Raw genomic sequence first — 26,529 nt, forward strand, 5'->3', positions numbered from 1 at the left:
AGTGATGGGACCAGATGCCATGATCTTCGTTTTCTGAATGTTGAGCTTTAAGCCAACTTTTTCACTCTCCTCTTTCACTTTCATCAAGAGGCTTTTTAGTTCCTCTTCACTTTCTGCCATAAGGGTGGTGTCATCTGCATATCTGAGGTTATTGAGATTTCTCCCAGCAATCTTGATTCCAGCTTGTGTTTCTTCCAGTCCAGCGTTTCTCATGACGTACTCTGCATATAAGTTAAATAAACAGGGTGACAATATACAGCCTTGACGAACTCCTTTTCCTATTTGGAACCAGTCTGTTGTTCCATGTCCAGTTCTAACTGTTGCTTCCTGACCTGCATACAGATTTCTCAAGAGGCAGATCAGGTGGTCTGGTATTCCCATCTCTTTCAGAATTTTCCACAGTTGATTGGGATCCACACAGTCAAAGGCTTTGGCATAGTCAATAAAGCAGAAATAAATGTTTTTCTGGAGCTCTCTTGCTTTTTCCATGATCCAGCGGATGTTGGCAATTTGATCTCTGGTTCCTCTGCCTTTTCTAAAACCAGCTTGAACATCAGGAAGTTCACGGTTCACGTGTTGCTGAAGCCTGGCTTGGAGAATTTTAAGCATTACTTTAGTAGCGTGTGAGATGAGTGCAATTGTGCGGTAGTTTGAGCATTCTTTGGCATTGCCTTTCTTTGGGATTAGAGTGAAAACTGACCTTTTCCAGTCCTGTGGCCACTGCTGAGTTTTCCAAATTTGTTGGCATATTGAGTGCAGCACTTTCACAGCATCATTTTTCAGGATTTGGAATAGCTCAACTGGAATTCCATCACCTCCACTAGCTTTGTTCATAGTGATGCTTTCTAAGGCCCACTTGACTTCACGTTCCAGGATGTCTGGCTTTAGGTCAGTGATCATACCATTGTGATTATCTGGGTTGTGAAGATCTTTTTTGTACAGTTCTTCTGTGTATTCTTGCCATCTCTTCTTAATATCTTCTGCTTCTGTTAGGTCCATACCATTTCTGTCCTTTATCGAGCCCATCTTTGCATGAAATGTTCCTTTGGTGTCTCTGATTTTCTTGAAGAGATCCCTAGTCTTTCCCATTCTGTTGTTTTCCTCTATTTCTTTGCATTGATTGATGAGGAAGGCTTTCTTATCTCTCCTTGCTATTCTTTGGAACTCTGCATTCAGATGTTTATATCTTTCCTTTTCTCCTTTGCTTTTTGCTTCTCTTCTTTTCACAGCTATTTGTAAGGCCTCCCCAGACAGCTATTTTGCATTTTTGCATTTCTTTTCCATGGGAATGGTCTTGTTCCCTGTCTCCTGTACAATGTCACGAACCTCATTCCATAGTTCATCAGGCACTCTATCTATCAGATCTAGGCCCTTAAATCTATTTCTCACTTCCACTGTATAATCATAAGGGATTTGATTTATTTTTTTTTTAATTTAATTTTATTCTATTTTTAAACCTGAAACACTGTATTAGTTTTGCCAAACATCAAAACGAATCCGCCACAGGTATAGGTCATGCCTAAATGGTCTAGTAGTTTTCCCTACTTTCTTCAATTTAAGTCTGAATTTGGCAATAAAGAGTTCATGGTCTGAGCCACAGTCAGCTCCTGGTCTTGTTTTTGCTGACTGTATAGAGCTTCTCCATCTTTGGCTGCAAAGAATATAATCAGTCTGATTTCGGTGTTGACCATCTGGTGATGTCCATGTGTAGAGTCTTCTCTTGTGTTGTTGGAAGAGGGTGTTTGTTATGACCAGTGCATTTTCTTGGCAAAACTCTATTAGTCTTTGCCCTGCTTCATTCCGTACTCCAAGGCCAAATTTGCCTGTTACTTCAGGTATTTCTTGACTTCCTACTTTTGCATTCCAGTCCCCTATAATGAAAACGACATCTTTTTTGGGTGTTAGTTCTAAAAGGTCTTGTAGGTCTTCAAAGAACCATTCAACTTCAGCTTCTTCAGCATTACTGGTTGGGGCATAGACTTGGAGTACTGTGATATTGAATGGTTTGCCTTGGAAATGAACAGAGATCATTCTGTTATTTTTGAGATTGCATCCAAGTACTGCATTTCGGACTCTTGTTGACCATGATGGCCATTCCATTTCTTCTGAAGGATTCCTGCCCGCAGTAGTAGATATAATGGTCATCTGAGTTAAATTCACCCATTCTAGTCCATTTCAGTTCGCTGATTCCTAGAATGTTGACATTCACTCTTGCCATCTTTTGTTTGACCACTTCCAATTTGCCTTGATTCATGGACATGACATTCCAGGTTCCTATGCAATATTGCTCTTTACAGCATTGGACCTTGCTTCTATCACCAGTCACATCCACAGCTGGGTATTCTTTTTGCTTTGGCTCCATCCCTTCATTCTTTCTGGAGTTAATTCTCCACTGATCTCCAGTAGCATATTGGGCACCTACTGACCTGGGGAGTTTCTCTTTTAGTATCCTATCATTTTGCCTTTTCATACTGTTCATGGGGTTCCTAAGGCAAGAATACTGAAGTGGTTTGCCATTCCCTTCTCCAGTGGACCACATTCTGTCAGATCTTTCCACCATGACCCACCTATCTTGGGTTGTCCCATGGGCATGGCTTAGTTTCATTGAGTTAGACAAGGCTGTGGTCCTAGTGTGACTAGATTGACTAGTTTTCTGTGAGTATGGTTTCAGTGTGTCTGCCCTCTGATGCCCTCCTGCAACACCTACCATCTTACTTGGGTTTCTCTTACCTTGGGTGTGGAGTATCTCGTCACGGCTGCTCCAGCAAAGCGCAGCCAATGCTCCTTACCTTAGACGAGGGGTATCTCCTCACCACTGCCCTTCCTGACCTTCGACGTGGGGTAGCTCCTCTAGGCCCACCTGTGCCTGTGCAGCCACGGCATGGGGTTGGTCCTCCCGGCCGCCGCCCCTGGCCTCGGGCTTAAGGGAGTGGGGTATCTCCTCTCGGCCGCCCCGCCTGACCTCGGACGTGGGGTAGCTCCTCTCAGCTGTTTCTGTGCCGTCGCAGTCTGGCACTCTCGGCTCCTAGTGTATCCCTAACCCCATTCTCCCCTTTGGGGACCATATGTTTTTTCCAATGTCTATGAATTTATTTGTATTTTGTAAATAAGTTCATCTGTATCATTTTTTATATACCACACTTAAGTGATATCACATGATACTTGTCTTTGGCTGGTTTCACTTAATATCCAGGTCCATCCATGTTGCTGCAAATGGCATTATTTCATCCTTTTTATGTCTGAGTAATATTCCATTGTTTATACACACACACACACACACACACACACACCCCACATTTTCTTTATTCATTTGTCAATAGACATTTAGGTTGCTTCTATGTCTTGGTTGTTGTAACTAGTGCTGCTGTGAACGCTGGGGTGCATGTATCTTTTTGAATTAGAATTTTTGTCTCTTGGATATATGCCCAGCAGTGGGATTGCTGGATCATATGGTAATTCTATTTTTAATTTTTTAGGGAACCTCCATACTGTTCTGCATAATGGTTGTACCAATGTACATTCCCACCATCAGTGCAGGAAGGTACTCTTTTCTCCATATCCTCTCTAGCATTTATTATTTTTGGACTTTTGATGATAACCATTCTGACTGGTGTGAGGTGATATCTCATTGTAGTTTTGGTTTTCATTTCTCTGATGATAAATGATGCTAAGCATATATTCATGTGCCTATTGGCCATCTCTATGTCTTCTATATGTAGTATCATGTCATCTACAAACAGCTACAGTTTTACTTCTTTATTTCCAATTTGGATTCCTTTTATTTTTTCACTAATTGCCATGGCTAGAACTTCTAATTCTATGTTGAGTAACAGTGGTGGCAGTGGGCACCCTTGTCTTGTTTCTGATCTTAGAGGAAATTCTTCCCCAGCTTTTCACCACTAAGTATGCTCTTAGTTGTGGACTTGTCATATATGGTCTTTATTATTCCACGGTGGCTCAGTGGTAAAGAATCTGCCCACCAGTGCAAGACTGCAGGTTGAATCCCTGGGTCAGGAAGATCCCCTGAAGGAGGAAATGTCAACCCACTCTAGTATTCTTGCCTGGAAAATCCCATGGACAGAGGAGGTGGCAGTTTACAGTCCATGGAGTCACAAAGAGCTGGACATGACTGAGCACGCATGCACATATTCCCTCTATGCTCACTTTTCAGAGAGTTTTTAATAATAAACAGATATTTAATTTTACCAAAAGTCTTTTATGCATCTATGGAGATGATGCTATGGTTTTTATTCTTTAATTTGTTAATGTGGTATATCACATTAATTGATTTACAGATACTGAAAGATTTTTGCATCCCTGGGATAAATCTCACTTGATCATAGTGTATGGTCCTTTTAATATATCACTGGATTGAGTTTGCTAGTATTTTGTTGAGGGTTTTTGCATGTATATTCATCAGTGATATTGGCCTATAATTTCCTTTTTTAATGATATTGTTGTCTGGTTTTGGCATGAGAGTGTGGTGGCTGCATACCAAACCACTGTAGTGGTTTGGCCGTGTTCCTTCCTCAGCAATTTGTGGAATAATTTCAGAAGGATAGATATTAACTGTTGTCTAAATGTTTTGTAGAATTTACTTGTGAAGCCATCTTATTCTGGACTTTTGTTTGTCGGGAATTTTTAAATTACTGATTTAAATTCAGTACCAGTAACTGGTCTATTCATGTTTTCTGTTTCTTCCTGGTTCAGTCTAGGGAGATTGTACATTTCTAAGTACTTATGCTTTTCTTCAATACTGTCCATTTTATTGCTGTATAGTTGCTTCTGGTAGCTTTTTTATTTAAAGCAAAGTACAGAAATCTATAATTAAAAATTAAATGCTAAACTGAAAACATCTCTTGTTCATAGGAGGGAAAAAGCATTTTTATTCTGTCTATATTGGTGCTATGTTAAAGCCAGGAAAAATATAAAAATGTCAATTGCAAAGTAATTCTTAAAATTCGGTCACATGGGTATTTTAATTTTGGTTATTTCACTAATATAGTAAGATTTAGTTTGTTACAGGCATTTATGGATTTCATTTGTATTGTAAATCTCCCTGTTATGTATTGAAAGGAACAAAATATGTTAAAAGGCCAGGATTCTTTAAAAGCTTATGTATGGTCAGTTTTAGTTTTATACAGCTGTCTATGAGCATTTAAAGGCTACTTCCCTGATTTAACAAAGGTAAGTCATAGTTGATGACCAATAAGAAATACCTTTTACTTTCTCATCCTTAATAAGAAAGCATATCTACAAAAACTCTATAGCAAATATCACACTTAATGGAGAAGGTTTTGATTCATTACACTCAAAAACAGGAAGATGGCTACTATGAATATTGTTATTTAATATTGTTCTGAAAGTCAAAGACAGTACAATAGCCCAAGGAAAACAAATAATACAAAAAAAATGGAAAGTTTACCCCTCAGGATTAGTTTTATCTGCACATACAGAAAGACTTTAAATTATAATACCTTTAAAAAGTGTTTCTCTCACTTTACAAAAAAAAGGGCAAGCAATCAGGACTGGTGCTGGCAACTCCCCAGCCATCAGGGACCAGCACTTCTATCTTGAGGCTCCACCAGCTTTTTATAGTGCCTTATAATCCAGGGTAATTGCTCGACTCCCACACTTTATGTTTTCATTCCAGGCAACCAAAAAGAAAAAATGGAGACGCACTCATTTGTTCTCATTTAAGAAGCGTTTCCTAAAGTCCCACACATTGCTTTGCTTAAATTTTATTGACCAGAACAAAGTTACATGCTCACATCTAGTGCAAAATTACCTAAGAAATATAGTCTTTTAGAAGAGGGGCAATGTGCCTGGCTGAAAATTGTTCTTTGGGTTGGATAACAAGAAATTTCTGCCAGGGAAAGGGAAAAGCAATATTCTGTTCCTTCCAGATGTTATGACTGCTTAGAGAGAACTGCAAAGGCACTCTAATACATTTTTTAAAACTAAAGCCTTATCAGAGTTGCTGTCTGTAGGATCAACATGGGCTCAATTGCTATATGAGCAGTTAGAGGATTAGTAAAAACAAAGATACTGTTGAGTCAGTTAAACTATAGTACATATAGAAATAACTTAAAATGTACAGTAATTCATGGAAGTTTATAAACAAAACTGAAAGAAAAATAATTACATAAACATAGTAATATATTTTCATAAGAAAATTCACCATTATAAGGAAATGTGTTTCTACTTAATTTATATGGAAATCTGAAGCAAATTCAGTGAAAATTTCCCTGTCTCCAGTGTTTCACTGAAATTGACAGATTTTAAAAATTCAACTGGGACAATGAATGTCAAGGAATATCCAAGAAAAAGTTGAAGAAAATAAAAAGTGAGACCAGATACCAAGATTTATTATGATATTAAAACATTGTATAAATTATACATTGAATCAGTGGTGGAGAGTAACCCAGAAACAGACCCTTAAACATATTTAATCTTGTGTATACTGTATTTAACATAGCTAATGTTACAAATGGGGCTTCCCTGTGTGGCTCAGACAGTAAACAACCTGCCTGCAATGAAGGAGACCCAGGTTCGATCCCTGGGTCAGGAAGATCCCCTGGAGAAGGGAATGGCTACCCGTTCCAGTATTCTTGCCTGGAGAGTTCCATGGACAGAGGAGCCTGGTGTAAAATTACAAATAAATTAACAATTGATGTTGGGATAAATTATTATCTAAACAGAAAAGATAAAACTACATATCTCACACTATACACAAAACCAGTTACAGATGAATTAAAACTGTAAAAGAGAAATCAAATTCTAAAGCTTTAGAACAAAGTTTTAGAAGGCAATCTTTAGTATACCAGGACATGGAGGGTTTTATTAAATGACATACACAGAACATTAACCATGAAGAAAAATAAATTGGGCTACACTGAAGTTTTACAACTCACTTATTTAAAAAAAGTTAAAAAATAAGCAATAGAGTAAAAGACATGAGGTACCTAAGCCACAGAATGTTTTTATAATGAAGAAGTATAAATCGATAAGAAGATGACTCTTGACCCAATAGAAAAAAGCACTTGAACAGGTTGTAAGCAAATAATTTGCCAAAGAAAATTCTATAAAAAATATGCTGTCTTTCACTTCTAATCAAGAAATGGCAATTAAATAATGTCTTAGCTTTTCAAACCCATCAAATTTTGGCCAAAACACAAACATTTCTCTGATTATTGGTAAGACTATGAGTAGAAAAGGAAGATTCATTTTTTTTTCTTTGATTTATATTTTAAAATTTGTATTGAAGTGTATTTGATTTATAATGTTCTATTAGTTTTAGGTGTGCAGCAAAATGGATCAGTTATACATATATATATCTCCACTCATTTTTATTTTATTTTCCCATGTAGACCATTACAGAGTATTGAGTAGAGTTCCCTTGCTATACTGTAGGTCCTTATTAGTTATCTGTTTTACGTGTAGTAATGTTTATATGTCAATCCCAATCTCCCAGTTTATCCCTCCCCCTCTTGCTCCCTGGTAGCCATATGTTTGTTTTCTATATCTGTGGCTGTACTTCTGTTTTGTGAAGTTCACTTGTACCCTTCTTTAAGATTCCACATATAAGTGATATCATATTTGTCATTTTCTGACATGCTTCACTCAGTATGATGGTTGCTAGGTCCATCTATGTTGCAGCAAATGACATTATTTTGTTCTTTTTGTGGTTGAGTAATATTCCCCTGTAAAAATGTACCACATCTTCTTTATCCATTCATCTGCTGATGGACATTTAGATTGTTTCCATGTCCCTGCTATTGTAAATATTGCTTCAGTGAGCATGTAGTGCATCTATCTTTTCAAATTATTATTTTCTTTGGGTATATGCCTAGAAGTGGGATTGATGGATTATATGGTAGTTCTGTTTTCAGATTTTTAAGGAACCTCCATACAGTACTGTTCTCCATAGTGGCTGAATCAATTTACATTCCCACAAACAATGTAGGAGGGCACCCTTTTCTCTATACCCTGTCCAATACTTATTGTTTGTAAATTTTTTGATGATTACCATTCTGATGGGTGTGAGGTAATGATACCTCATTGTAGTTTTGATTTGCATTTAAAACATCTATTTCTGCTTTATTGACTATGCCAAAGCCTTTGACTGTGTGGATCACAATAAACTGTGGAAAATTCTGAAAGAGATGGGAATACCAGACCACCTGATCTGTCTCTTGAGAAATTTGTATGCAGGTCAAGAAGCAACAGTTAGAACTGGACATGGAACAATAGACTGGTTCCAAATAGGAAAAGGAGTACGTCAAGGCTGTAGATTGTCACCTGTTTATTTAACCTATATGCAGAGTACATCTTGAGAAACGCTGGACTGGAAGAAACAGAAGCTGGAATTAAGATTGCCAGGAGAAATATCAATAACCTCAGATATGCAGATGACACCACCCTTATGGCAGAAAGTGAAGAGGAACTAAGAAGCCTCTTGATGAAGGTGAAAGTGGAGAGTGAAAAATTTGACTTAAAGCTCAACATTCAGAAAACGAAGATCATGGCATCCGGTCCCATCACTTCATGAGAAATAGATGGGGAAACAGTGGAAACAGTGTCAGACTTTATTTTTCTGGGCTCCAAAATCACTGCACATGGTGACTGCAGCCATGAAATTAAAAGACGCTTACTCATTGGAAGGAAAGTTATGACCAACGTAGACAGCATATTGAAAAGCAGAGACATTATTTTGCCAAGAAAGGTTCATCCAGTCAAGGCTGTGGTTTTTCCTGTGGTCATGTATGGGTGTGAGAGTTGGACTGTGAAGAAGGCTGAGCGCTGAAGAACTGATGCTTTTGAACTGTGGTGTTGGAGAAGACTCTTGAGAGTCCCTTGGACTGCAAGGAGATCCAACCAGTCCATTCTGAAGGAGCTCAGCCCTGGGATTTCTTTGGAAGGAATGATGCTAAAGCTGAAACTCCAGTACTTTGGCCACCTCATGAGAAGAGTTGACTCATTGGAAAAGACTCTGATGCTGGGAGGGATTGGGGGCAAGAGGAGAAGGGGATCACAGAGGATGAGATGGCTGGATAGCATCACTGACTCGATGGACGTGAGTCTGAGTGAACTCCGGGTGTTGGTGTTGGACAGGCAGGCCTGGTGTGTTGCGATTCATAGGGTCACAAAGAATTGGACATGACTGAGTGACTGATCTGAATAATTAATGATGTTGAGCATCCTTTCATGTATTTTTTAGCCATCTGTATGTCTTCTTTGGAGAAATATCTATTTAGATCTTATATATAAGATCTTTACCCATTTTTTGATGAGTGGTTTGCTTTTTTAATATTGAGTTTTATGATCTGTTTGTATAGTTTGTAGATTAATCTCTTATTGTTGGCTTCATTTTCTGCAATTCTGAAGATTGTCTTTTTGTTTATGGTTTCCTTTGCTGTTGAAAACTTTTCAGTTTATATACTGTTGTTAACAGCATAGCTTTGTGCAAACATTTTGCATTGTACTACAATAATATCTAATAAAGGTGATGATGAACTTATTCTATAACCTATTTTTAGATATATACTCTTGACATATACCCATGTCTAAGTATATACTCTAGAGAAAATCTCATCTGTGCACATGAAAATATGTGAAATGATAGATATCGTAGAATTTTTGTTAACAAAATGGAAACATAACAATGTATATCATTGGGAGACTGGATAAATGGTTGCCTATTTCATGTTTATGAAATCAAATACTTGGCAATCATCAATATGAAGGATACAGACGTTAACGTGATAACATTAAATTTCAAAAACATTGTTGATTGAAAATAAGTGACAGGGTAGTATATGGTTTATAAATGTAATATTTCTAAATATATATAAAATAGTATTTATTGAAGTTTAAAAGCATACACAGTGCTACATAGTCTTTATAGATACATCTATAGTAAAACTATAGAGAGTATGTAGTTGTATCAACCTTAGATTAAATTTTCACCTTTTCCACATATTTATGTGACCTTACTGCTAAATCACTTCAGTCGTGTCCGACTCTGTGTGACCCCATAGATGGCAGCCCACCAGGCTCCCCCATCCCTGGGATTCTCCAGGCAAGAACACTGGAGTGGGTTGCCATTTCCTTCTCCAATGCATGAAAGTGAAAAGTGAAAGTGAAGTCGCTCAGTCGTGTCTGACTCTTAGCGACCCCATGGACTGCAGCCTACCAGGCTCCTCCACCCATGGGATTTTCCAAGTAAGAGTACTGGAGTGGGGTGCCATTGCCTAGTTACTTAATTTCTCTCATGACAATGTTCCCATTTGTAAAGTGAAATAGTGGCTTATAGTTTAAGTGAAATCATATAGTTCATGTTGCACTCAACACAGTTGCCTGCTTTGCAACAAAGCTGAGTACATGGTAACTATTATCATTCTCCTTGAGATGCATGCATTTAGGATCCCTATAGTATCTAGGAGTGCTCCAGACTCAGTCCTAACTCTAAAAGATTTTTTTATGGAGTTCCTGCAACCAGTTGAAATAGTTCAAGCAAAGGCAAAAAGAATAGAATGTTTGAACATGCAAACCCAAGGAAATTGGAGTTAAACAAAAGCCATATTTCAATACATATGTGGTGTGATTACACAGCATAATTCCTCACCTGCAAATATATACTTCAGGAAGAAATGCCATTTTATTTGGGGTGGGAAGTTCAATTCAGTCACTTAGTCGTGTCCAACTCTTTGCAACCCCATGGACCACAGCACACCAGGCCTCCCTGTCCATCATCAACTCCCGGAGTCCACCCAAACCCTGAAGGATGAAGAAACTAAGGCTCAGATTAATGAACATGCTTAAGGTCACACAGCTACTCAGAGGTAGAAATCAAATTCAAGTCTGCCTGGTTCTAGAAACTTAAAATAAGCACTTCTATCTATAACAAGGTCACCAACCACAGCATCCATTTAAAGCTGCCCCTGATATTTGCTAAATCACATAAATCTAGAGGTAGGGTTAGTTCAATAAGGGTTAGTTCATCAGTCTGTGAGAAATGACAGATATTTTTAAAACAGTCCAGCTAGAAACATACAGAGCTAGAGATTGTTCAGAGAAATGGTGTTTAATAGGAAAGTTATTTTTAAAGAAACACAGTTGAAAGAGGCAGGGATGAAAGTACAAATGTGAAGTTGCCTGCAGGGCTCAGTAAGCAGAGAACATCCAGGCTGGAGGCTAAATCAATGTTTTACCTTGAAAAGCAAACATGATGATTTCTATTGGATGGGAGAGTCAGGTATAGATCGGAGACAGCAGCTGGTCATCTCCGGAAATATAGTGATTGCAGTCTGTATCCTGGTTTGCTTCTGGAGGCTACAGATCTGCGATTGTATTCCTCTGAGATTTTTCTGCTCCTTCCCAGAGGCTCAGGCCTTCCCATTGGTCTGTCTAAACCCAACAGGACAGATTTCAAGTATATCATCCATACAGCAGTGTGGTGCTAGTTGTAAAGAACCTGCCTGCTAATGAAGCTGATGCAAAAGAAGCGGGTCAGTCCCTGGGTTGCGAAGATACCCTGGAGAAGGGCATGGCCACCCACTCCAGTATTTCTTGCCTGGAGAATCCCACGGACAGAGGAGCCAGATGGGCTATGGTCCAAGGAGTTGCAAAGCGTTGGACATGACTGAAGAAACTTAGCAGTGTTAGTATAGTTATAATGGTGTACATTTCTTTCTTAGCACTTGTTTATCCTATAACCGTAAGTTTGTACCTTTTCATCACCTTCAGTTAGTTCTCCAAATCCCACCCCTGACCTTTGGTGACTACTAATCTATTCCCTGGGTCTATGAGTTTGTTTTTGTATTTCACATATAAGCCAAATCACTAAGTATTTTCTTTTTTCTTAATTCTCTTAACATAATGCACTCAAGTTCCATCCCTGTGGTTGCAAATGACAGGGTTTCCTTTTCAATGGTTGAAAAATAGTCCATTGTGTATGGAGTATATATATATACCACATTTAAAAAAAAATCCTTTAACCATTGATGGAGACTTAGGTTGTTTGCATGTCTTCAGTTCAGTTCTATTCAGTCGCTCAGTCATGACTCTTTGTGACCCCATGGACTGCAGCACACCAGGCCTCCCTGTCTACCAACTACTGGAGCTTACTTAAAACTCATGTCCATCGAGTCAGTGATGCCATCCAACCATCTCATCCTCTGTCATCCCATTCTCCTCCTGCCTTATCTTGCTCAACATCAGGGTCTTTTCCAATGAGTCAGTTCTTCATATCAGATGGCCAAAGTATTGGAGCTTCAGCTTCAGCGTCAGTCCTTCCAATGAATATTCAGGACTTATTTCCTTTAGGATTGACTGGTTTGATCTCCATGTAGTCCAAGGCACTCTCAAGAGTCTTCTTCAACACCACAGTTCAAAAGCATCAATTCTTCAGTGCTTAGCTTTCTTTACAGTCCAACTCTAACATCCATACATGACTACTAGAAAAACCATCAGATCAGATCAGATCAGATCAGTCTCTCAGTTGTGTCTGACTCTTTGCAACCTCATGAATCACAGCATGCCAGGCTGCCCTGTCCATCACCAACTCCCAGAGTTCACTCAGACTCATGTCCATTGAGTCAGTGATGCCATCCAGCCATCTCATCCTCTGTGATCCCCTTCTCCTCTTGCCCCCAATCCCTCCCAGCATCAGAGTCTTTTCCAATGAGTCAACTCTTCACATGAGGTGGCCAAAGTACTGGAGTTTCAGCTTTAGCATCATTCCTTCCAAAGAAATCCCAGGGCTGATCTCCTTCAGAATGGACTGGTTGGATCTCCTTGCAGTCCAAGGGACTCTCAAGAGTCTTCTCCAACACCACAGTTCAAAAGCATCAGTTCTTCAGCGCTCAGCCTTCTTCATAGTCCAACTCTTATATCCATACATGACCACAGGAAAAACCACAGCCTTGACTGGATGAACCTTTGTTGGCAAAGTAATGTCTCTGCTTTTCAATATGCTGTCTACGTTGGTCATAACTTTCCTTCCAATGAGTAAGTGTCTTTTAATTTCATGGCTGCAGTCACCATCTGCAGTGATTTTGGAGCCCAGAAAAATAAAGTCTGACACTGTTTCCACTGTTTCCCCATCTATTTCCCATGAAGTGATGGGACCGGATGCCATGATCTTCATTTTCTGAATGTTGAGCTTTAAGCCAACTTTGTCACTCTCCTCTCTCACCTTCATCAAGAGGCTTTTTAGTTCCTCTTCACTTTCTGCCATAAGGGTGATGTCATCTGCATATCTGAGGTTATTGATATTTCTCCCAGCAGTCTTGGTTCCAGCTTGTGCTTCATCCAGCCTGGCAGTTCACATGTCTTGACTATTTTAAATAATGCTGCAGTGAACATGTATGTGCAAACATCTATTCAAAATAATTATTTAATTTTCTTTGGATATATAGGAATTGCTGGATCATATGGCATCTATAGTTTTAATTTCTTGAGGAAGCAACATATTTTTCATATTGGCTGTACCAATTTATAATCCTGCCAACAGTGCAAAAGGATTTCTTCCTATTCTCTACATCCTCGTCATCATTTATAGTCTCTCATCTTTTTGGTGATGGCATTATAACAGGCATAAAGTGGTATCTTATTCTGGTTTCGATTTGCATATCTCCAGTGGTTAGTGCAGAGAAGGCAATGCCAATGCACTTCAGTTTTCTTGCCTGGAAAATCCTATAGATGGAGGAGCCTGGTAGGCTACAGTCCATGGGGTTGCTAAAAGATGGACATGATTTCACTTTCACTTTTCACTTTTATGCATTGGAGAAGCAAATGGCAACCCACTCCGGTGTTCTTGCCTGGAGAATCCCAGGGATGGGGGAGTCTGGTGGGCTGCACTCTATGGGGTTCCACAGATTCAGACACGACTGAAGTGACTTAGCAGCAGCAGCAGCAGTGATTAGTGATGTTAAGCACTTTTTCTTATACTGTTTGTTTGTCTTTAAATAAATGTCTATTCATGTCTTTGGCCATTTTTAAAATTTGAAGTATAATTGATTTACAATGCTTTGAGTGTAGAGCAAAGTGATTCATACTTTTTCAGATTATTTTCCATTATTATTATTACAGGATACTGAATATAGTTCCCTGTGCTATACAATAGGTCCTTGTTTGTCTGTTTTATATATAATACTGTGTATCTGTTAACCACAAATTCCCAATTTGTCTCTACCTCTTGACTTTTCCCCTTTTATAACCTCAAATTTGTTTTCTATCTCTGTAAGTCTATTTCTGTTTTGTAAATAAGGTCATTTACATCATTCTTTTAGATTCCGCATGTAAGTGATATCATATACTTGTCTTTCTCTATCTGACTTCACTTAGTATGATAGTCTTTAGATCCATCCATGTTGCTGAGAATGACATAATTTCATTCTTTATTGTGGCTAAGTAATATTCCATTACTTTACTAGCATGTGAGATGAGTGCAGTTGTGCGGTAGTTTGAGCATTCTTTGGCATTGCCTTTCTTTGGGATTGGAATGAAAACTGACCTTTTCCTGTCCTGTGGCCACTGCTGAGTTTTCCAAATGTGCTGGCATATTGAGTGCAGCACTTTCACAGCATCATCTTTCAGGATTTGAAATAGCTCAACTGGAATTCCATCACCTCCCCTAGCTTTGTTTGTAGTGATGCTTTCTAAGGCCCACTTGACTTCACGTTCCAGGATGTCTGGCTCTAGGTGAGTGATCACACCATCATGATTATCTGGGTCATGAAGATTTTTGTACAGTTCTTCTGTGTATTCTTGCCACCTCTTCTTAATATCTTCTGCTTCAGTTAGGTCCATACCATTTCTGTCCTTTATCGAGCCCATCTTTGCATTAAATGTTCCCTTGGTGTCTCTAATTTTCTTGAAGAGATCTCTAGTCTTCCCCATTCTGTTGTTTTCCTCTATTTCTCTGCATTAATCGCTGAGGAAGGCTTTCTTATCTCTTCTTGCTATTCTTTGGAACTCTGCATTCAGATGCTTATATCTTTCCTTTTCTCCTTCGCTTTTCACTTCTCTTGTTTTCAAAGCTATTTGTAAGGCCTCCCCAGACAGCCATTTTGAAAAGGAGTACATCAAGGCTGTATATTGTCACCCTGCTTATTTAACTTATATGCAGAGTACATCATGAGAAACGCTGGGCTGGAAAAAGCACAAGCTGGAATCAAGATTGCCGGGAGAAATATCAGTAACTTCAGATATGCAGATGACACCACCCTTATGGCAGAAAGTGAAGAGGAACTAAAAAGCCTCTTGATGAAGGTGAAAGAGGAGAGTGACAAAGTTGGCTTAAAGCTCAACATTCAGAAAACGAAGATCATGGCATCTGGCCTGGTCACTTAATGGAAATAGGTGGGAAAACAGTAGAAACAGTGTCAGACTTTATTTTTTGGGGCTCCAAAATCACTGTAGATGGTGATTTCAGCCATGAAATTAAAAGATGCTTACTCCTCGGAAGAAAAGTTATGACCAACGTAGACAGCATATTGAAAAGCAGAGACATTACTTTGCTAACAAAGGTCCGTCTAGTCAAGGCTACGGTTTCTCCAGTAGTCATGTATGAATGTGAGAGTTGGACTGTGAAGAAAGCTGAGTGCCAAAGAATTGATGCTTTTGAACTGTGGTGTTGGAGAAGATCTTGAGAGTCCCTTGGACTGCAAGGAGATCCAACCAGTCCATTCTGAAGGAGATCAGCCCTGGGATTTCTTTGGAAGGAATGATGCTAAAGTTGAAACTCCAGTACTTTGGGCACCTCATGCGAAGAGTTGACTCATTGGAAAAGACTCTTTGCTGGGAGGGATTGGGGGCAGGAGGAAAAGGGGACGACAGAGGATGAGAAGGCTGGATGGCATCACCGACTCGATGGATGTGAGTCTGAGTGAACTCCGGGAGTTGGTGACGGACAGGGAGGCCTGGTGTGCTGCAATTCATGGGGTCGCAAAGAGTCGGACACGACTGAGTGACTGAACTGAACTGAACTGAACTGAATATTCCATTGTATATTTATACCACATCTTCTTTATCCATCTATCTACTGATGGATGTTTAGGTGGCTTCCATGTCCTCACTAATGTAAATAGTGCTGCTATGAACACTGGGCTGCATATATATTTTCACTGTAGAGCTTTCATCTTTTCTGGATGTATGCCCAGCATTGGAATTGCTGGATCATATGGTAGCTCTATTTTTAGTTTTTTAAGGAGCCGCCATACGATTCTCCATAGTGGCTGCATCAATTTACGTTTCCACTGGCAATGTAGGAGGGTTCCTTTTTCTCTGTACCCTCTCCAGCATTTATTATTTGTAGATTTTTTTGATGATGGTCATTCTGACAAATGTGAAGTGATACCTCATTACAGTTTTGATCTGCATTTCTCTAATAATTATGTTATTAGAGAAAAGATGTTAATCATCTTTTCAGGTGTTTGAATTACTCCCTTGTCGATTGCATCATTTGCAGATATTTTCTCCCATTATGCAGGTTTCTTTTTGTTATGGTTTCCTTTGCTGTGCAAAAGCTTCTAGGTTTGATTAGGTCCCATTTGTTTATTTTTGCTTTTGTTTCAATTATTCTAGGAGATGGATCCAAAAAAAATATTGCTGTGATTGATGTCAAAGAGTGTTCTGCTGTTTTCCTCTGGGAATTCTGTGGTAGCTGGTTCTGTATTTAGGTCCTTTGCCCATTTTTAAACTGGATTATTGTTTTTCTTCCATTTGCTGTTGTTTAGTCGCTAAGTCATGTCTGACTCTTTTGCAACCCCATGGATTGTAGCCCACCAGGCTCCTCTGTCCATGGGATTTCCCAGGCAAGAATACTAGTATATTCTATAAAGTTGCCTTTGCTATTTTGTTGATCATTTCTTTTGCTGTGCAGAAGATTTTAGTGTAATGTAATCCCACTTATTTTTGATTCTGTTGCTTATCCTTTAAGTTTCATCTCCCAAAAAAAATCATTGCTAAGACCTGTATCACAGAATTTTTGCCTATATTTTCTTCTAGCATTTTTATGGTTTTAGCACTTATGTTTAAGTCTTGAGATGCAAAGTTAGGTTATTTGTGATCTTTCCATTTACTTGAGAAGTGGGTTTATAGCTGTAAACTTCATGTCTAGAACTGCTTTTGCTGTATCCCCAAAGTTCTGGTATGTTGTGTGCTCACTTTTGTTTGTCTAAAAGTAATTTTCCTCTTAGTTTATTCTTTGATACATGGTGGTTCAGGAAATGACTATGTTTTAATAGTTAATAACTGTGAGAGATTGGCATGATAGTTTAAACATAGGCAGGCAGGGAGCATTTCTCTTAAGTGAACGTGGGCTGACTGTCAATACTGATTTGAACAAGAGATTATGGCAGAAGGAACACTGCCGATTTAGGCTCCAATTATTAAGGGAATTACAGTTTCTAGTTTAGTTTCTTGGAGTTTGACCAAAGTGACTACCTTGACACCACTATCCAGTGAGAAAGTCCAAACTTGTATGTAGAGAGGCTGAGTAGAGAACTGAGGCCTATGATATATGTCTGTAACCATTCCCACTTGTTTTAGCCAGCCCAGCTGAATGACAAATCGTTCCTAGTTTGACTTGCCTAAATTGATGACCCATAGAATCATGATCTTATAAAATGGTGGCTGTTTTATGCCACTCAGTTTCTAGAAGGTTTGCTGTGCAGCAGTACATCTTTAGAACAGTTTTCAGTATCCTTGGATATTTTCTTAGTTCTACTTATACTACATTAGCTAATATGATCTCACGTTACTTTTCTATCACCTAAACACTGAGGGTTCAGACCTCTAACCCTTGTCCGTCTATACTCAGTTCATTTCACTTCAGTTGCTCAGTCATGTCTGACTTTTTGCAACTCTATGGACTGCAGCATGCCAGGCTTCCCTGTCCATCACCAACTCCTGGAGCCTGCTCAAACTCATGTCCATTGTGTCCGTGATGCCATCAACCATCTCATCCTCTGTCACCCCCTTCTCCTCTCGCCTTCAGTGTTTACCAGCACCAGGGTCTTTTCCAATGAGTCAGTTCACATCAGGTGGCCAAAGTATTGGAGTTTCAGCTTCAGCATCAGTCCTTCCAATGGATATTCAGGACTGATTTCCTTAGGATTCATCGGTTGGATCTCTTGCCTTGAGAACTCCATGAACAGTATGAAAGGCAAAAAGATCTACACTCACCTGCTAGAGAAATTTCCTTCAGTCTCTGGGCTTTAAATTGCATCCTTACAGTATGACTTTCTAATTTATATCTGTAGCTCTCACATTATTCCTTATATTTAGATCCTTTGCCCAGTTTTAAACTGTTTATTGTTTTTCTGCTATTTGTTATTGTTTAGTCACTAAGTCATGTCTCTTTTGCAGCCTCATGAACTATAACTTGCCAGACTGCAGTATTCCCAGTGGCCTCCTTGGACATCTCCAGTTTAATGTCTAATAGGCATTTCAAACTTAGCACATTCAAACTTAAGTCCTAATCGCCTTAACAACACAGCAACTTTCATACTGTTTCCCATCCAGGTACATGATACTCAGGGTCAACCAGTGCCTCAAACATCATAGATGTTACCTTTGATTCTTCTTTTTCTCCCATACTTCACTTTGATCCATCAGTAAGCACTGTGGACTCTACCTTAGAATAGGTTTCAAGCTGAGTGATCTTATAAAACATAAATCAGATTGTATCATTCATCCTGAGAATGGCTTTTCTTCCCACCGTGGCAAAATCTAAAACTCTTACCATGGCCTCATATAACCTGGCTCCAGGTGACTTCTCCATCCTCATAGCCCTTTCTTTCCCTCCCTTACTAGAATAAATGTGCTTTATTCTAGCACATTTGCCTTCCTGTTGGGCTCAGGGATCCTAGGGATCCTGCCCGACATCTGGAATTCTCCTTTTTCATGTATTTCCATAGCTCATTCCTGAAATTCAGTCAGGTCTTGGTAAAAGTGCCTCAGAAAGTCCTCCTTGTCAGTCACATCTATAATAACCCCTCTGTCCCCATCATTTTCCCATAAAGTTGCTTTATTTTTTCTCATTGTACTTTTTATAACCTGCAATGGGCATGTTAAGTAAGTAAGTGTTAGTTGCTCAGTCGTGCCCGACTTTTTGTGACCCCAAGGACTGCAGCCCACCAGTGAGATTTTCCAGGCAAGGATACTGGAGTGGGTTGCCATTTCCTTCTCCGGGGATCTTCCCAACCCAGGGATTGAATCCGGGTCTCCTGAGCTGCAGGCAGATTCTTTACTGACTGCAATGACATGTTAGCAGTATTTATTTATTTGATTACTTGTTTATTGCCAGTACCATTATCATGTAACCTCTTTAAAGCCAGATTCTTTTTCTTGTTCACTACTCTACCCCCAGTTCTTGAACAGTGCCTGGGGACACTACTATACCAGGCAAATCGTTTGATTAAATAAACTCCTTGATCGACTAAATAAACTCTTTTTAAGAGCAGAGACTATTTTATTCATCTTTTAATTCTTCCACCCACAGCCTTGAATATTTCCTGATAAAGATTGGCTACTTAAGGAATATTTGTGAAGGTGTTGAAATCAAGCCTGGAAGTGATTCATAACAACTTTTGAAGCTGTCTTCTTTTGATTAAAATCTTTAATCAGGCAGTTTGTGAGACCCAATTTCCATAAATTCTGGGTAGTAAAGGTTCTGATTTCCATCTTCTTAAGTGTCCAGTAATTTTGAGTGTTCAACATTTCTGTTGCTGAGGGGGCCCTTGAGGAAGGTTCACTTTGTTTTGTTAAGTCTAAAAATTGTGATACCTGACTATCTTTGATTACTTTTCTGTCATCATTGGAGAAGCTACACAGACCATGCATGGAAGTGTTCTGAGTAAATTGTTTCTTATCCTTTAAAGAAAATCTGAATTATAATAGAACAATGGAGGAGGAGTGTTATCTTAAGACAAATTTCAGGATCTCATCTAATCTGTGAGGCAAGGCACATACATATTCCTGAATATATAACATGCTGGTGAAAGGCATATATTTTAAAAATAAAAAATTTGAAATTCTCAAACATTAGCCAGTTCTTACTTGATTATTAGCAATATGCATATTTTTTAAACTTGATTTCTAGACAAAAAATCTTCCTAGGAATTTTAGTATTCTAGAGAACTGGGAGAGTTCATGACAGCCCTGTGCCATCAAAAACACATCAGCATGTTTGGATCATTACTCTTCACTGATAAAATTGTCTTTCTTAACCAACTCCACATCCTCTTTTGTATTTCAATTTTCCTGCAATATTAAACACTGCAGAAATGACAATGCTGATTTTTTCAAATACTTCTTTCATGTGCTCCCTTTATTTTGCCAGATAAATTATTCAATAAATTTTGCATATGGTTCATTAATCCTCAGTCGTGTGCCTTTTTTTTTTCCCCTTTAGAGGTAAAAATATGGTGTGCTGTATTTCTAAATAAAGCCCCCTTTTTTGGCTGTTCATTGTGCCCTTTACCTGAAGTGTATAATTGGATTCTTCAGTCATTTATCTCAAAATATATACCACCAACTGAGTTGGAAAAATGTAGCATTACTAAGTTTAAATGCAACAATTCTATGCATTCAAATATAATATTACACTGAGAAGATGTATTATCTTTAGTCTGCCAGAAAGCCACTTTAGTGTTTCAGACAACAAATTGCTCATGGTACATTTTCTACTCCGACATATTGCAGAACCGAATAAAAATAAAAGGTACAATTTGAACTATCACTAACAATTTGCTGCTTTTTATGGCACATTTCAGATTTTCTTAATGTGGCTGACTTAATTTCACAAAGAAAGTACGTTTCATCCTAGTATCTGCGTGTACCTTATCTATCATGTTTCTGCAGTTATGAAAATGAATGGATGCCAAGCATAAAAACTCCTGGTTTTGAATCCATGAATTAAAGTGAATTATAACTTCCTTCCTTGAAGCAGTATTGCATAATGTGAAGAGCAGGTGTCTTGGGACCAGATTACTCAACTTCATCTCTGCTCTGACACCTCCTAGGCCTGGATGGGTTTTATAACCACCTTGTGCCTCAGTTTCCTATCAGTATGGTAGGTATAATCATAGCACCAATCTCATAGGGATGAATTGAGCTTTACAGGTAGAAACTGTGTAAAATACTGAGATTTTGTACTAGGCAAGTAATAGCTGGTTTTATTTCTAAAACACTCATTTTTCTATCCAAAATATAATATTTATTAGATTGTTACTATATATCAACTGTCATACCTTACATATGTCTGTGGTTATGGCAGACATGGTCTGCATACTTTCTAAAGAGTCTAATTGAATTTAAAAACTGTTTAAAAGGTACAAAGCCACATGCATGATCACTTACCACCACTGCTACCACCCTGTATTCCCACCCTGACCTCATTCTACCTTTACCCTTACAGTCTATTCTCAATGCAGCAGCAAGAGAAATATTTTTAAAAGGTTAGTCTGATCATGTTATCAGTTCAGTTCAGTAGCTCTGTTGTGCCCGACTCTTTGCAACCCCATGAACTGCAGCACGTCAGGCCTCCCTGTCCATCACCAACTCCCGGAGTCCACCCAAACCCATGTCCATTGAGTCAGTGATGCCATCCAACCATCTCATCCTCTGTTGTCCCCTTCTCCTGCCCTCAATCTTTCCCAGCATCAGGGTCTTTTCCAATGAGTCAACTCTTCGCATCAGGTGGCCAAAGAATTGGAGTTTCAGCTTCTACATCAGTTCTTCTAATGAACACCCAGGACTGATCTCTTTTAGGATGGACTGGTTGGATCTCCTTGCTGTCCAAGGGACTCTCAAGAGTATTCTCCAACACCACAGTTCAAAAGCATCAATTCTTCAGTGCTCAGCTTTCTTTATAGTCCAACTCTCACATCCATACATGACCACTGGAAAAACCATAGCCTTGACTAGATGGACCTTTGTTGACAAAGTAATGTTATATCATATTATATCTCTATTTAAAACATAGCATTGGCCTCCATTTCACACAGTCAAAGCTGATTCCTTAACCTGGCTTGCAAGCCCCAGCATGATCTGCCCATTCCTCTCTGATCTCTACTGCATACCTCAGTCATCATCCCAGCCACACTAGCATCCTTACTATGTCTCAAACACAGCCAGGCACACTCCCAACTCAGGGTCTTCGCATGAGCTATTTCCTCTTCCTGAGACCCCTTTCCTCTAGAAAGCTACATCTTTACATCCTTCAAACTTTACGAAAATATCACCTTCTTACTGAGGCCTACCCTGACTGCCCTATCTGAAATTACAGTCTGCCCCCTACTCCATCATTTTCAAACCCCCTTGCTGCTGCTGCTTCTACTAAGTCACTTCAGTCGTGTCCGACTCTGTTTGACCCCATAGACAGCAGCCCACCTGGCTCCCCCGTCCCTGGGATTCTCAAGGCAAGAACACTCGAGTGGGTTACCATTTCCTTCTCCAATGCATGAAAGTGAAAGTGAAGTCACTCAGTCGTGTCCGACCCTTTGCGACCCCATGGACTGCAGCCTACCAGGCTCCTCCATCCGTGGGATTTTCCAGGCAAGAGTACTGGAGTGGGATGTCATTACCTTCTCCTCAAACCCCCTTAATCTACTCTCTTTTTTTCTCTTTTATCATAGCACTCAGCACCTTCCAAAATAGTATATTAATATTATTTATATATTGTATTTATTTTGTGTTTCCCTCACCAGAACGTAAGCTCCATCAGGGCAGGATTTGTTTTATTTACTCATATGTCCCAAGAACTCAGGATCATGTATGATACTTAGTACTCGATAAATTGTTGAAATACATCAAAATTTTCAACAAATACAATAGGCTAGAGTGTTTAAATTCAATGATATGGTCTTTTTAAAGTAGCACTCGGGAAGGAAGGAAGGAGCTTTCACTTTATTCCAAAGTGTGTCATTACACACTTTGGAATTTTAGGGTTTATTCACAGATATGCTTTTTTAGTATATTTAATTTTAAAATATCTTTAAAGTTGGCAAGTACTGATCTTTATGGGATAATTTCATTCTTGGAAACAGCTGGAAGAGAATATGGTAAATTAATAAATTGATTAAGATAGTATTTTGAGGAAGGAAGGAAGGGACTCAAATAACGAGGCAAATTGACTTGAGTCACTAGTGAGTTGACAATTTCAAAGGACTCTGGTCAAATGGAAGGATAACACTGGTCCACATTCCAAAGGTTACTTTGAAATTTAACATTTATTTTGATACAGAAGACCTAAGTTTTCAAAATCTTGGTAAATTTTATTTTTCCATACATAAAAAGTGATATGATTCTACTATGCAGTTTTACCATGAGTTCTGCCAGGAACTCAAAATAAACATTGTAAGGCTTACACATTTGGATCAGGGGGGCAGGAAAACACAGTGTAATGCAGCAGAAGAAGCAGGTGCCTTTTTTAAAAAGAAAATATTTATTTGGCTCTGCCAGGTCTTAGTTGCAAAAAGAAGGGTCTTCAATTTTCATTGTGGTACACGAGACCTTTTAGTTGTGGGTTGTCAGATCTAGTTCCCTGACCAGGGCTGGAACCTGGGTCCCCTGCTTTGGAAGCTCAGAGTCTTAGCCACTGGACAATCAGGAAATTCCTAAGAAGCGCATGCTTACAACCATGTAGATCTGAGGTTATTTCCCACCTTAACCCCCTTGTGTTGTATGATGTTGGAAAATAAACTTAAGTTCTGATTCTGTTTTTTTTTTTTTCCACTTGTAAAATAAGTGTAAACATCCACATCCCACAATAAACATCACACAATTAAACATGAAAGAATGAAGAGACCAAGTACATTAGGAACAAGCGTCATGATCAGCTCAGAATACCCGTAAATAAGCCATTAATGCCTGCCACTAACAGTGTATAGATGTTGCTTAGTTGCTAAGTCATGTCTGACTCTCTTTGTGACTCCATGAACTGTAGCCCACCAGACTCCTCTGTCCATGGGATTCTTTAGGCAAGAATACTGGAGTGGTTGCCATTCCCTTCTCCAGGGGATCTTCCTGACATAGGGATCCAACCTACATCTCCGGCATTGGCAGGCAGGTTCTTAACGACTGAGCCTCCAGGGAAGCCCATCTGGGTAGTGGGTAGAGGGCTTTATTCACATTATCACAATCAATCCTTATAACAAGCCTATGAGGTAGGTAGCAGTATTATCTTTATCTTGCAGATAAGGGAATTGGAGCTTAGGGAATTTAGAGGTTAATTCACTTCTCCCTTTCTCCCAATTTTTGAAACTCCCATTAAATTTTATTAGTGTCAAGAGTACTATAAGAACAGTGTATCGATGCATCTGTAGTTTTCTTCAACAAAAAATAAAAATGAAGAAAGCTGATAAGTAGATTTAATAGAAATTCAATCCACAAAATGTTCTGTTTTATTTTAATTTTGGTCAGTGTGCATTTTGTGTGTATAATGCCTATTATTTTAGCTTTTCAATTTATATGTTCACCATACATAGGGAAGTTACTTTGCATTTGATGCTTATATCTTTAGTTCTGCAAATTTGGAAATCACTCATCATACTATTTGACATCTTATGGACTGAAAGCAATTGTAAAACACACTAAATTATCTTGGAAATAGGTGTGATAGTGTTTTATCCATCCCAGAAAAGATTCAGAAGGTAAGAGAAATATCATGTGGAGAAAAGAATAGAATGGTTGAAAATTAGTTTACACAAGGAAAGACACACATTTGTTTAGAATTAATTCACATAATTAGTTTTAAAAGTAGTATTTTTATTTGTCTGCCTGTTGATATGATACTAGCAGATGTGGTATGAAATGGGAGTAGATTCTCTGATTTCTAAGCTTCTCAAGATAATGTTCTAATGTTTGTCCCTAAAAGTACCTTTGAAATGATCTGGCACACACTCAGAGAATGGAAGTATCATTCCAAGACTACTAAGCAGTAAGAGCCGGAACAGAAATAGTCCAAGGGTCCTCACCACTACCCAGGCCCTCTGTTTCACTTTTCTGTTCTCAACAACATTTCTTAATAAAATTTAAACCTGAACCTGCAACTCTTGGGCTCAGGCAGGCTTGTAATTAGCCAGGACAACAGTAGAAAAGTGTGATGACCACTGTCAAACTTCTGAAATACCCAATAAGGACTTTCTTCATTTTAGGGGGAAAAAAAAAAAACAGAAAAATTGACACCAAACGCTTACAAATGCCCTGAGAAGCACCTCTTGACTCTGATGGACATAGATACAATAGGTATTGTTTATGAGACACTGAAAATTCACGGCTTAGTTTTTCAGAATTTCCCTGAAGGTAAAAGACCTCTAGATTTGACTCACAAAATAGTGAGATCTTGCTATTTAAAGGTGGTCCAAGTAGAATCAAATGTTTGATTTTGCCCCTTGAGGAATGAGACTCTGAATCTTCTTGTTTTCTAACATTCAAAGTTGAGTACAATGTTTTCTCCAACAGTGCCTAATAATTACAGATTTTTTAAAGTGATCCATTTTTTAGGTGGCCTGTGTTGGAAATTGTCCCAGCAAATGAAAACATTGCAGCTGTTTTATTACGTGGCTGTATTATACTTTCAATCATCACAATAGTCACCCTTTAGGACTTTTCCAGAGAAAAAACTCTGTCCCCGGAGGTCACGAATGGAACGTCTCTTTGAGGTGCTTCCAAGCTGTCCTCCTTTTCCAACCAATTTCCCCCCTGTGAGAAGTCAGAAAAAATTCCAGGCTGCTGTCAAGTTTACCAGTCTGTAAACAGTCTATTTCAAGAAATTCCAGCATATCAAATTCCAAATTTAAATTAATAGATAAATCATCAGGGTGTGTGAAAAATAATTAGTTTCCAAGAATATTTTCCAGATGATTCATTTAAAAATGACTGTCTAATGTGATGGTTTGTGAATAACAAGTCTTCAGAGGCAGACCTGGGAAGAACCCTGTGTCTGCATTTTTAATAAGCACCTGGGATTCTGATGTAGTTTTTTTTTTTAATCTACTTAAAATATATGACTCAAAACATGCATATTTAAGGAGGTATCAGTTGTATAAAGTGCTTTGCTCCTTTCTCTTTGCCATTTTGTAGCATCAGATTTTCCCCTCTAATTTATTATTCCTTGAAAATAATACAATCAAAGCTTTAAGAGCTCATTGTTAGCTGTTTGATTTTAGAAAATCAAATGTACAAATGCAAGTTTAATGACACTAAGTAAGAAAAAACTTGTAGTAATGTTACTATTAAAATGGTTGCCGGAGACAGTTGACCTCAAAAGACAGGATATTACAAATGAAACCTGACAAACAGTCCCTTGAGAAAAAACAAGAACAACAGAGGGAGAAACCTTGGGCTTATGTGGTAACAAAGTCAAAGTGAGATTTCCTGAATGTCAGAGCAATGAAGCAGGCAGTAACGTTTTTACTGTGAAAAGATCAGGGATCAGCCTGCACGTTGGCTGGAATGACTTGATTTCCTTTAACCTTTGAGTTCTCTTTGCCGAACCTGTGTGTCAATAACAGCTAT

At 38.7% G+C, this 26,529-nt stretch overlaps 1 protein-coding gene across 13 annotated transcripts in view; it reads left to right on the forward strand.

Moving 5' to 3' along the window:
• Window positions 1-26,529, forward strand: part of LOC129644008 (uncharacterized) — a 416,390-nt gene that overhangs the window by 253,804 nt on the left and 136,057 nt on the right. For 9 of the 13 annotated variants that reach the window (XR_008710659.1, XR_008710654.1, XR_008710651.1 and 6 more), the window contains one exon: window positions 19,511-20,380. The exons of the other annotated variants lie outside the window; for them this stretch is intronic. The gene's annotated coding sequence lies outside the window, so the exon portion shown is untranslated. Of the gene's footprint in view, window positions 1-19,510; window positions 20,381-26,529 lie in introns of those variants that run through there. 13 annotated transcript variants of the gene reach the window in all.

Source organism: Bubalus kerabau, chromosome 2 (genome assembly GCF_029407905.1).
Source record: "Bubalus kerabau isolate K-KA32 ecotype Philippines breed swamp buffalo chromosome 2, PCC_UOA_SB_1v2, whole genome shotgun sequence".
Taxonomy (NCBI): Eukaryota; Metazoa; Chordata; class Mammalia; order Artiodactyla; family Bovidae; genus Bubalus; species Bubalus kerabau.